This window comes from Cryptomeria japonica, chromosome 11 (genome assembly GCF_030272615.1).
Source record: "Cryptomeria japonica chromosome 11, Sugi_1.0, whole genome shotgun sequence".
Lineage (NCBI taxonomy): Eukaryota > Viridiplantae > Streptophyta > Pinopsida > Cupressales > Cupressaceae > Cryptomeria > Cryptomeria japonica.
In genome coordinates, this window is record NC_081415.1 from 264,111,904 (window position 1) to 264,123,343 (window position 11,440).

Genomic DNA, 11,440 nt, shown 5'->3' on the forward strand with positions numbered 1-11,440 from the left:
TATTGAAAACTAATCCCCCTTAAAATTTAATTAATCATTTACATCACCAACAATTAAAATACCCCCATTAAGTTAAAACTCTCTTGAACATTACAATTAATTATATCCTCTAATATCCAATTTAGCCCCTTATAAAATAAATCATCCATCTAATTATTTTCCAATAAAATTTTTCCTTTTAAAACAAATACCCTCTTAAATTAAAATGATCACATTAAAGCATTTATAAAATTACTTCATTTGAAATGGGTTCCCCTCCCCTTTACTTTATTTTAAATTTTAAAGAGCCTTTTTATATTCTACCTTTTATGGGTTAACCCTATTTAGGGTTTCTTCTTTTTTTTAAAAACATAACTATCTTTTCCTTCTTTCCTTTAATCCTAATTGAAGTTAGGGTTTAATATATTTTTCTTGTTGTAGGGTGTATAAGAAATGGTCGAAGGCACGCACAGGGGCTGCGAAAATCACATAGGCGGTAGTGGAGGAGAGGCACATCGATGCTAGGAAGGATGGCGGGCGTGTGGTTGAGAAGGGGTGGCATAGTGGTTTATGCAGAGAAGTTTCCCTATGATGGCATGATGATGACCCTCCCTACAGTGGGTCGCCCCACTGTGGTGCGGCTGCAGCAGTCATGACCCCAAATGGTCAGCCACTACAAACAACCAAACATACGATGTATAATTTATTTATTTTTATAGTTTTGAAGCTGCCATATACGATGTGTAATATACATACACACATACATATATATACATACATACATACATACATATATATATATATATATACATATATATATATATACACATACATATATGCATACATACATATATATATATACATACATATATATATATACACACACATACATACATATATATATATATACACATACATACATATATACATACATACATACATACATACATACATACATATATATACATACATACATACATATATATATATATATATATATATATATATATATATATATATATATATATATATATATATTAACCATAATATGTATTCATACAAATAATGAATAAACACGTGTTTAACTATGAAGTTCCTTTTCTATGTAATTTTCATTCTGTGATTTCTTTTTCTTTTTTAAACAGAAAACAACAAGTAAAATGAAATAACAATGAATGTATTAAAATATAAGTATTTTCCCTTTTGTTTTAAAACTGATATAGTCTAAATGTGGAAATCTAACTTTCTCTAACTATCTAGCTAATAACTTTAATGCAGATATGAAAGTATCTAGATGCTCAAATAAATTTATAAAGTTCACCAAATGTCTCTTTTCTTTCCCACACTAGCTAGAACAAGAATCCAATAATAGAGCTGCTAATAACAAAAAAAAAAAAAAACCAAAAAATATTGAAACTAATCCCATTACCATGTGTATTTGACCTTTTACAAACTTCGAACAAAATAAACAACCAACAACCATAATACTCATTACAAAGAAAAAAGGAATTTTATTTGAATGCTTCTTTTACTTCAATCTAATGAATAAACAAAACATGAAGTGAATACATCTTTCTTTCTTTTCTATAAATACATTGTTCACAAGGAAATATATGAACGTTTCCTTCTTTACATTTTTATTGAAAATGACTAAATACAATAGGAAGATGCAAATCTATAAATGAACAAAGAAGTGCACTTTTAGCACACTTTAAACAACCACTTTAGGAAGGTATCTTTCCTCCATCCTCTAGATAAGTTGTAGACTTGCAATAAAACTTTGGTTGTGACCATGGAGGCTCACCTCCCAACCTAGACCTACTTGAGGCCACCCCCGAGATAGGACAACCAAGGGCCAAACAAGTTACACACATACTCAAACACATATACAAAAGAAACTAGATTTTGCAAAGAAATCATTTCAACAATGAACTCCCAACCTAAGGCTTGCACATAGTAACCAAGTGACTCAAAACAATGGGGTGAAGGTGGACCAAGTATCTAAAGGGAGAACTACATTAAAACCATTGATAACCAAATGCCTTCACAAGGCTAAAAATATATCCATCTAATTGGTCTCTCACTTGACCAAAACAATCCTTATGACCCCCAAGGCTTCAATTCAAACTCCCCTTATGACCCCCATGTGTTATTTATATATATATATATATATATATAAAACAACAAAGCTCTTAAACCTTGTGTATCCCTCTCTTCCAAGAAGAGAGACTCTACACCCTTAGACTATCCTAAAACCCTCCACCCCAAGACTACTCTTCCCTCCCTAGGGTTAGTTTAGTTTTGACTCCCATGTACAAACAACAAGGAAATCCAAAAGAGAACCAACTAAAAACAATTGAAAGCATAATTTCAAAGACATATAAACACATACATCTCACAAATAAATTCTGATTTTATCATCACACAACATGAATGCAACTAATTACTTGAAAGGATTAACACCAACCTTTACTCCTTCTATGGAATGTATATTGTAGAAGAGCTGCCCAATTCTCTTATAATCCTCTTTCTTAGCCAAAATTTTATTCTAAAATTCCAAATCCAATACCAAAACTTGTCTCCAAGATTGGAGAGTGGGTGATCAAAGTCCCATGTTTGAAAATCTCCCCTATGTAGGCTCTTCTCACACTTTCCAACTTCCTTGGAAAGGATGTGAGTTCCCCTAGGTTGGTCTTCCCAACCTCTTACATGGTTTCTAGAAATGAAAACTAAAAAAGGTGGTTGCAAGATGGGGAAGTGCACCTAAACACCAAAAGGAAGGTTGTCTACCCAAGAGTCAATCTTCTAAAAGTTCAATTTTGTCCATTTTGGAAAACCCACTTTTGAAGTAACTTGACAGTCACATGTGAGTGGTCACAACACTAAAAATGGCCCTTACCCATAGGTATATCATATGGGCCTTCAAAAGTGACCTAAACTCAACCCTAGGAGTTAGTTTGATCCCCCCAAAACCCACCTAAAGTTTGTCTATGGGTCAAACTTGATTTGACCAAACTAAGGGCTCTCTAACCAAGTTATCTTTTGCGAACACAACAAGATATTTGAAAATGCATTGGGTTACACACTTTCCCTCTTAAGGACATGTCATTTTCCAACTCACACACATCAAAAGTGTCAAGTGACACCATAAAATACACATCATAAAATACACTTGGCATGTCCTTTGTAGTACCCCTGACCTAATCAGATTCTAATCTTGGTTTGACCTAGGTTAGTTTATCATGTTATAATGTTATAGTCAGATGTTTTGATTATTGTGCGTACCTATTATTGTGGGTTTCACATCAATTCATATGTAAGTTTATTAGTTCTCCTGATTCATGTTATTAATCTTGAGCTAAAACTTTCATTATATATATATATATATGTATGTATGTATGCATGTATGACTCTTGGTTGTAGGAGATTGTAGGTATAGTACTACATAGGTACGAGGTTTGTCTCCACCTAGTTTAACAGGTTTGAGTGTTCCTCTTTGGTCCTTATAAATTGGATTAGAGGGTCATAATACCCTCGTTTGACCATAGTCGTTCTCAAGTGATTGTTGTCAGTTGTCCATCAATATCCCATTTGGTGGGGTATGCAGGTCATCTGTCTATTTGGCTTTCTTGGGTTGCGTGTTTTGTGTGTGGTTAAATTGAGTATTTAATCCTTAGTATTTAATTTGATTTAATGTGTGTTTACGCATTAAGGTTTTAGAGATTAAATTAAATACGTTCCCTTTTATGTAATTAATCGTTAATTAGAATTGCTCAATTCAAGTTAGTAGAAAGTTTGATTAAATGATTAATTTTAAATGATAAATTTATTCAGTTTATGCTTTTGGAAATGAAAGATTTAAATTTATTCGAAATAGAAATAATTTAATCTCTTTGGCATTTTAGAATAAAAAGGTTAATTTCAATTATTTGAGAAAATCAATTTATTATATAAGCAAGTTTGATTAATGGTTATTTTCAAAATTGTAAATTAAAACATTTGAATGCATTTTGGGAGAAAGGTTAAATAGAATTGGAAAATTGAAAATATTTTGCCCTCATTAACATATTGAAATATAAATGTTAGTTTTTGTTAGAATTGAGAAAATTAAAATTAAATGAGAGAGAGAAGCATTATGATTTTTAATTAGAAATGAACTTTTAATTGTGTAAAAATAATTTTACCCTAAAATGAATCTTGGTCAAAAAAATGGTTTTTAACATATTTTCTTCATGGGTTTTGGAGAGTTATTTTTTTGGATGGAAAATTTGGGAAAGAATTTGGGGCATTTTTGTGGAAGGGTTTTGGGTATTTTGCAAGTGGAGCTCATCTTCAACACCTCTAGGATAGCATTCAAGGTTGGCATTTTGGTTAACCCTTTGTTTTTGTTGAAATTTGCTTGAATTTAAAGGAGCTTTTTGTGTGTGTGTGGCTACCTTTTTCTTTAAGAAAACTCCTTCATTTTGGATATGAATTGATCAATTAATTTAGCATTGAATCCTTTGTTTCATGGATGCAAGTCCATTTTTTCATTTTGGGAAAGAAATGATGTGTTTAAATTTAAATTTCTGTGTGTATATGGGAGTTGGGAAGAAATCCAAAATTCCTTTATGAATCCTTATGCCCAAATATGGGTTTCTGGTTGAGAAAATCTGCCTATTCTAGGAGGTTATTCAACAAATTTTCTCATTTAAAAAAAAAAACATGGGGTTGCTGGAAAAATGTTTTAAGTCTCGGTTTGAGACTGTTTTTAAAATGGGGGGAGTTTGCTTATTTTTTTAAAAAGCTTTAAAAAAAAATAAAAGATATGATTTTTTTTTAGGGTCTGAGCATACCCAGATACTGGGGTATTGTTTTTATTAAATTTAATAATTAAAAAAAAATATTGTAAACAGTGTTAATTTTTGGGCTTTGGGGGGAGAGCCATGGCCTTGACCCATGGCTAGGGAGAGTTGTGGCTTCCCCAAGCCATGGCATGGTCTCCACACAACCATGGTTGTGGGGAGACCATGTCATGGTCCCCACAGCCCCTTCCCAAAGGGAAAGGGAACCACGTGGTTCCCACGTGGTGGGGCCTGTGGGTTTCCCAAGGGGGTGCTTTAAAAAAATTATAAAGGGTCCTTTTTTTTTATTTGTTAAAAAGTTTTTTTAATTGGTTAATAAATTTTATTTTCATTAAAAAGTTTTATAATAGTTTTTTTATTATTAATAATTATTATTTATTATATATTTTATTAATTGGGATTAATATATATATTAATTAATACTTAATTTGTAAATTTTATTATTAATTATTAATTGTATATATTTTATTAATCACGGATTAATAAATATATATTAATTAATATTTTTATTTTATTTTATTATATGTATGCAAGGAAGTATTGGTTAAGTTGGGAAATGACTATCGATATTTACTTCCTTTTTTATGTATATTTCCATTTTTGGAAAGTGTACATTTGTGTTGCAAGAGATGAGATTAGATTATTGCATTCGACCAAGGATGAAAATGATGTTTTATTTTTGAAAATGAATATCATATTTTTATGTGATTAATGAATAATTGTTTTTATATCATTGTGTATACTACATACATTATAATTATTATCATGTGATTTTGGTTTGAAAACTCATGATGGCGTATCTATGTTATTTTATGATGCATAATAAACTATAGTGAGTTAGAAAACCATGAGCAACCTATACCTAGACAAGGTAGACAAACTGCAATCAAACTTAAATTCTTTAGAAAACTGGATCGATTGTTGTGTGTAAACAATAAGAAAGAAGATTGTCTTTTCCAATCTATGCCTATGCATGTTTAATTTTATGTATTCGCATTTGCTTAAGAAATGACAAGTCTTTGATTTTGTTTTGTTGGACATTGTCGTATGATTGATTTGGGTACCTGCTTATGTCCTTGATCTCGAGCTTTGACTATTTTCATGTGATGGTGTTGTATCTGCTCATGTCCTTTATGTGGGTGTTTAATGTTGGTTCGTGGTTGACCATAGCTGGCCATGTCTCTAGTTAGAGTATCGTCAGTCAGTCAGTGCACCTCCTACCATATTGAACTTTGTTTGCTTGACCTTGTGTATTCCCTGGTTTAGGAGTTCATTTGAGTATAGTCTAGTGTCATTTGGGAAAGTTGCTTTCAATTGGGGGCCGCGCCCAAAGTGGTTGTTGGGTAACCCATCGAAAGTGTGTCTAAATAAGTGATAACCTAATGGCATATTAGAGAGTTTAGTTATTGAAAACATTAAGTTAATTATGTCTCACGTATGGGATGAGTGCTAGTACATACTCAACATGTAGTGAGAAGGTCTGAAATGTCAAACCATCAACCTTGTATTCACGAAAGGATGTGTGGGTCCATATGAGGCTTGGATGGGCCGGAGTTTTGGAATAGGTTTCCAGGGTAACCTAGTGGATGTGGTTGGAACCTATGAAGACTTGCCATGGTAGCCATACTAGGTTATGTGATGACACTTGTCCCTTATGTTCGCTAGTGTGTTGTTGTGTCATCCTTGATAGAAGCAATGTTGAGGAGTCATTCTGTTGTTTGTGCCCTTGTGAGAAATTGATATTCATGTTAGACTATGGTTTGCTTATGATGGGTTGCGAAGATTTAGTTTTGCAGATGCTCCAGTTGATCTTGTATTTGCTTCTTATCATGTTCCGTTGGATCCTTTCCTATTCAGGGATCATTCATGTATTTATTTGACCAATGTGGTCATATGTATTATTGGTTTATGTACATCTTGATGGCAGGATTGTAAATGATGTGACCTTATGTATTCTTCACTATTTTAAATTATCAAAGGGGTCTTGTTGTTGAGCAGACCCGGAGATGTAGCCCACTAGGGGTAAACTCCGATATCATTTTGGTGTTATGCGATGTTTATGATCTTATGTTTCCTTTTTAATTTAGCATGTATAGATGGCATTATGTTAGAATGTATAATATGTATTAGGTGAAGTTAATCTTAAATGCATGTATGTAGTCATCTTATTAAATGCAATAATTTGGATCATGAAAGAATGTAGATTAGAATAATGGAATGTATTTAGTTATTGATAATGCAATTAATTATGCATGGAAAGTATTCATTAGTTTATGATGAAATTAAAGTAAGTTATGAAATTAGATGCATGACTTATGTTTTAATGAAAAGTTTGAACGTAATGTATGATTAAAATTTATTGGATGAACTTAATCATGTTATCTATACTTTTAACCTCAATGGATGAACCTTATCATGTTATCTATATTTTTATCTTACTGAAAGAATTTATCCTTGTTTAAAGTATTATCATGTCATTAAGTTAATCAACTTAATTGGATTAATTAGCATGATTCGAATTAAGTGTTGAATTAAGTAATCACGTTGGGAAACTCTTTAGGTGTTATTTGAATCTTTTGTTGTGTTTTCAAATCTTATGATATCTCGTTGTATCATTGTGTTGTGTTTAATTTTTAAAAAAATATTTGCACTCTATTCTTGTGTTTTAGCTTAATCCCTTTGAGGTTTCCTGGTAGGGTATTACATTTGGTATCAGAGCCCATGTTGCAAACACTGGGATCTCTGGTGTCGCTTGTGCCCTTAGTTGGTGTGAGGTGTATCGGCCTTATTTTGTATGCTTGTCCTCCTTTTGTATGCATGTGATTGAGGCATATGATCTTGAAGATCTTGAGGACTTGTGTTCTATTCTTTTGCATATTCTTTTGAGAAGACCTTAATTGTGTGCAACGTGTGTGTTCACACCTTGTTTTCACCTTCTTGATGTTAGTACTTTTGAGTGATTATATCTGCTTTGTTTTCTTATTGATATTTTGGTCTACGATTACTCTTATTCTAAAAGAGAGTCATATGTACCTTTCTTATGTATTGTTGTACTCCTTAGACTAATCCATTGGGTTGGTCAGTGCTTGTTTTGAATCTGAAAATATGAAAGGTGCTTGTATTAATATTATGATCTAGCTTAGTGTTGTCCACTTGGAGGACTTGTATGGTAAATGTTGAATGCTTATTTTGTAGCAAATGGAATGATTATCACCCTTCCTCCTCTTTTTCTCTAGAAATTAAAATGTTTGTTATATGTGTAATAATCTCTTATGTGAGTTTTCTTATTGCAAGAGAAAGCTTGTGACTTCTTTAACCCTTGTGTGAGCCCTATGACGCTTCTATGTTTTTAGGTAATAAAAGGGCTATAGGTTTAAAAGTTCATATTGGTTATCGGGAGAAAATTGTATGTTTACATTTAAGAATTCTCCATGTGTATTGTAGGAGTAATATAATGAAATTCTATCTTAAGTAATGTGCTTTAACGTGTGAATAGTTGTTATGTGAAACTTCCTTGTGTGTAAAAGATGTATAAAAAGGGAACATGTTATAGTGGCTAAGAGAGTGTATTAAGGTGTTCCATGAAAGATTGTTTTATGTGTTTCATTATACTAATTCAATTGAGGACTTATTTTAACAATGCTATATTGAACTTTCTTTTGGATATATATAATCAACTTATTATGATTATAAAGTGCAAATGAAAAGCTTGTTTGATGTGCATGCATAAATATTTATTATTTAGTTGATAGTTCCTCGTTTACCTTCTTATCGTACCTTGAATTTTCAATAAAAGGTTGCAGATTATGATATGTTTCGTATTAATTAAAAGTATTGAGTGTTCGCAAGAGGTCTTGTATCATCGAAAAGATTGTCTATTTTGATTTCTTTTTTAAAAAACTAGAACATTTTGTTGCAACCATAATAATTGGAAATGTCATGTTAGGCTGATTGGCATTCTTCTAAAACAGTAGCGAAATGAAGACCGTATGATTAAGATGATAGGCTTATAGTGAGAAATTATATAATGTTGCGTGATCTTGTTAAATATGGTGCCTATGTATGAAATGGTTTGACTATTAAACTCTGTTTCCCTTCTCTTTGCCTAATTATAATTTTTTTAGAAATGCTACTAAAGGATGCATTGATTTAAATAGAATGTTTATAAAACATGTGAAATTGTACTTTTGCATTTTGGCTTCATATTGAAAGATGAAAGTCTTATGATTTGGAAATAAATTTGCATATCTCGTAATGTGAATATGAATGCTTAGTGGAGTTAGTGAAAGATATAGGAATGATGTTACTTCCTTATGTAATTTTGAATTGTTAAGAATTTCAATACTTGTATCTAGAGTAAACTTTATTCAGGTATTCATGTGGGAAGCATAATTAAAACCTTCCTTGAGTAGATGATAGTGTACTGAAAAGTACTCCCCATAAATATGACTAAACTAGTACAGGTGCTTTCTTTGTGTATTGTAAGAAACTCGTGTTTCTATATGTGCCCATGGGATGGTGAAGTAATCAACCATGGAGGATATGTTTATTTATGGGTATGGGAAACCATATTGTTTATGTGATGTTTCTTATTTGTTACCCTACTGAGTACCAAACCCTGGGTTGTTGGTAATTCAATATGTTAAGGGGTAGTATTGGAAGTCACCATTCCTTGAATAGTATGGATCAGCATACGAGTAATGTCGGCGTGAAGCAAATTTAGCTTCTCTATTTAGAGGAAAAATATAGTTATTCAATAAAAATATATTAAAGGTTCACTCAATACTTTCCCTTTTGATAAACCAATTTATAAGGTTTATGTGTGCCAGCCCAATTTCCCTCCTTTATTTGAGCATATTGATGGTAGTTCTTGAGCATAGTGATGATGTATCTTGGAGGATCTTGTTGTCTTGCCTTCATGAAAGGTAGGTTTTCTCCACATGAGCTGATAGTTGGTAGGTGTTGGTAGACATGTTGGTGGACCTTAGCCATGTATACCTCTGGGTTATGATGAATGTCTTGAGAGATACGTTGTTATGTGGGACATGACCTATGCGTGCCTTTTTCTGTGAGGTACACTACCATATGGGATACGTCCAATGCATGTCTTATCCACTTGGAGTATTGTCATGGTGCGTGATGATGTGATACAAGATGATGTCAAGGTGCACACTTCCATGCTGTGCAGATGTGTGACTAGGCTGCACCACATGATGAGCTACTGCAATATCTAGATGATTGTTCCTTCCTTCCTCGTTGGTGGCTAGCTGATAGTCACATAGTGATGTTATGTGCAGTTGTGATATTCTTATTTATTTCTTTGTGGACCAGCAATTTATTCTATTTTGACTTTGAAGGTTTAGCCATGATCTTTTGCTTACTTGATTTGGTGTTGCAAATTCTGGATTATTTTCTTGCCTTACTATTGAAATTGATGGTTTATTATCTTTATTCATCTGTACTTTGGTGGCTAGACTGATTTACCCTTATTGTTTTCATATGCTGGTCTTGTGTTGAAATGTGAATTCATCTCCAAGGACGTATGAGACGGTCTTGGTTGAGTGTGTACAAGGAAGTAGACGTAGAAAACCTTGAGGATGGGGGTATGTGAGGCTGTGATGCAGCTAGGATCCACTACCTACCTATGTGTGGTGACTATCTCTTGGAGGGTAACCACCTTAATCAATAAGAGATGTTCAAGAAGGTCTTGTATGGAAGGTAGCACCGCTATGGTGTGCCCTAGCACCATCAAGCCCTTGAGTGAAATGTTGGATATTTGTGATCATGTTCATTATTCTGAGATTAGACATAGAGATGTTGATCATGCATGTTATCTTTGACTGAGAATTAGACATGCTTACATGTGGCCTTTTGAGTTGTGCATTCCAATTATGTGGATGATTATTATGTGAAATCATGGAGTAAATTGTGTTACCTTGTCACTATGTTATGGGACATAGTCATTGGAAAGATTTTTATATGCTTGGCAAGTGTAAACAATTGAGTTATTTATGTTGCTCTTATTTCATGAAAGTTAACTTGGTTGTAGAATTTGATACTTGAAGATAGTTCTATGTGATAAAATTTTATGATGAGGATGGATTGGTAAAAGAAATTGATCATGATGGCATGTTTTCTTGTCATATTTGGTCGATGAGTATGGTAATTGTTGTTTACCTCTTTGTAATGCATTAATTTGGTGTAATGAAAGGAAGAAAATTCTTGTTTCTCTACTATGATTGTGGATAATTCCTAGAATGTTATAAGAAATGTATGGATTTAGATGTATCTTACTGATGTATAATGGCATTTGTAGAGGTTTTAGCAATAATGTTTTATTTATTTGTGAAATGATTCCTATGTGCAATTTGATATTTGTTAAATGAGTTTCAGGCTTATGTGTGTGGCATGCTTTCCGTCTAGCCTTACAACTTCTAGGAGTAAGTCAGAACCTAGGGGGGAGAATGTAGTACCCTGCCCTAATTAGATTCTAATCTTGGTTTGACCTTGGTTAGTTTATCATGTTATAATGTTATAGCTAGATGTTTTGATTATTGTGCGTACCTATTAATGTGGTTTTCACATCAATTTGTATGTAAGTTTATTAGTTCTCCTAA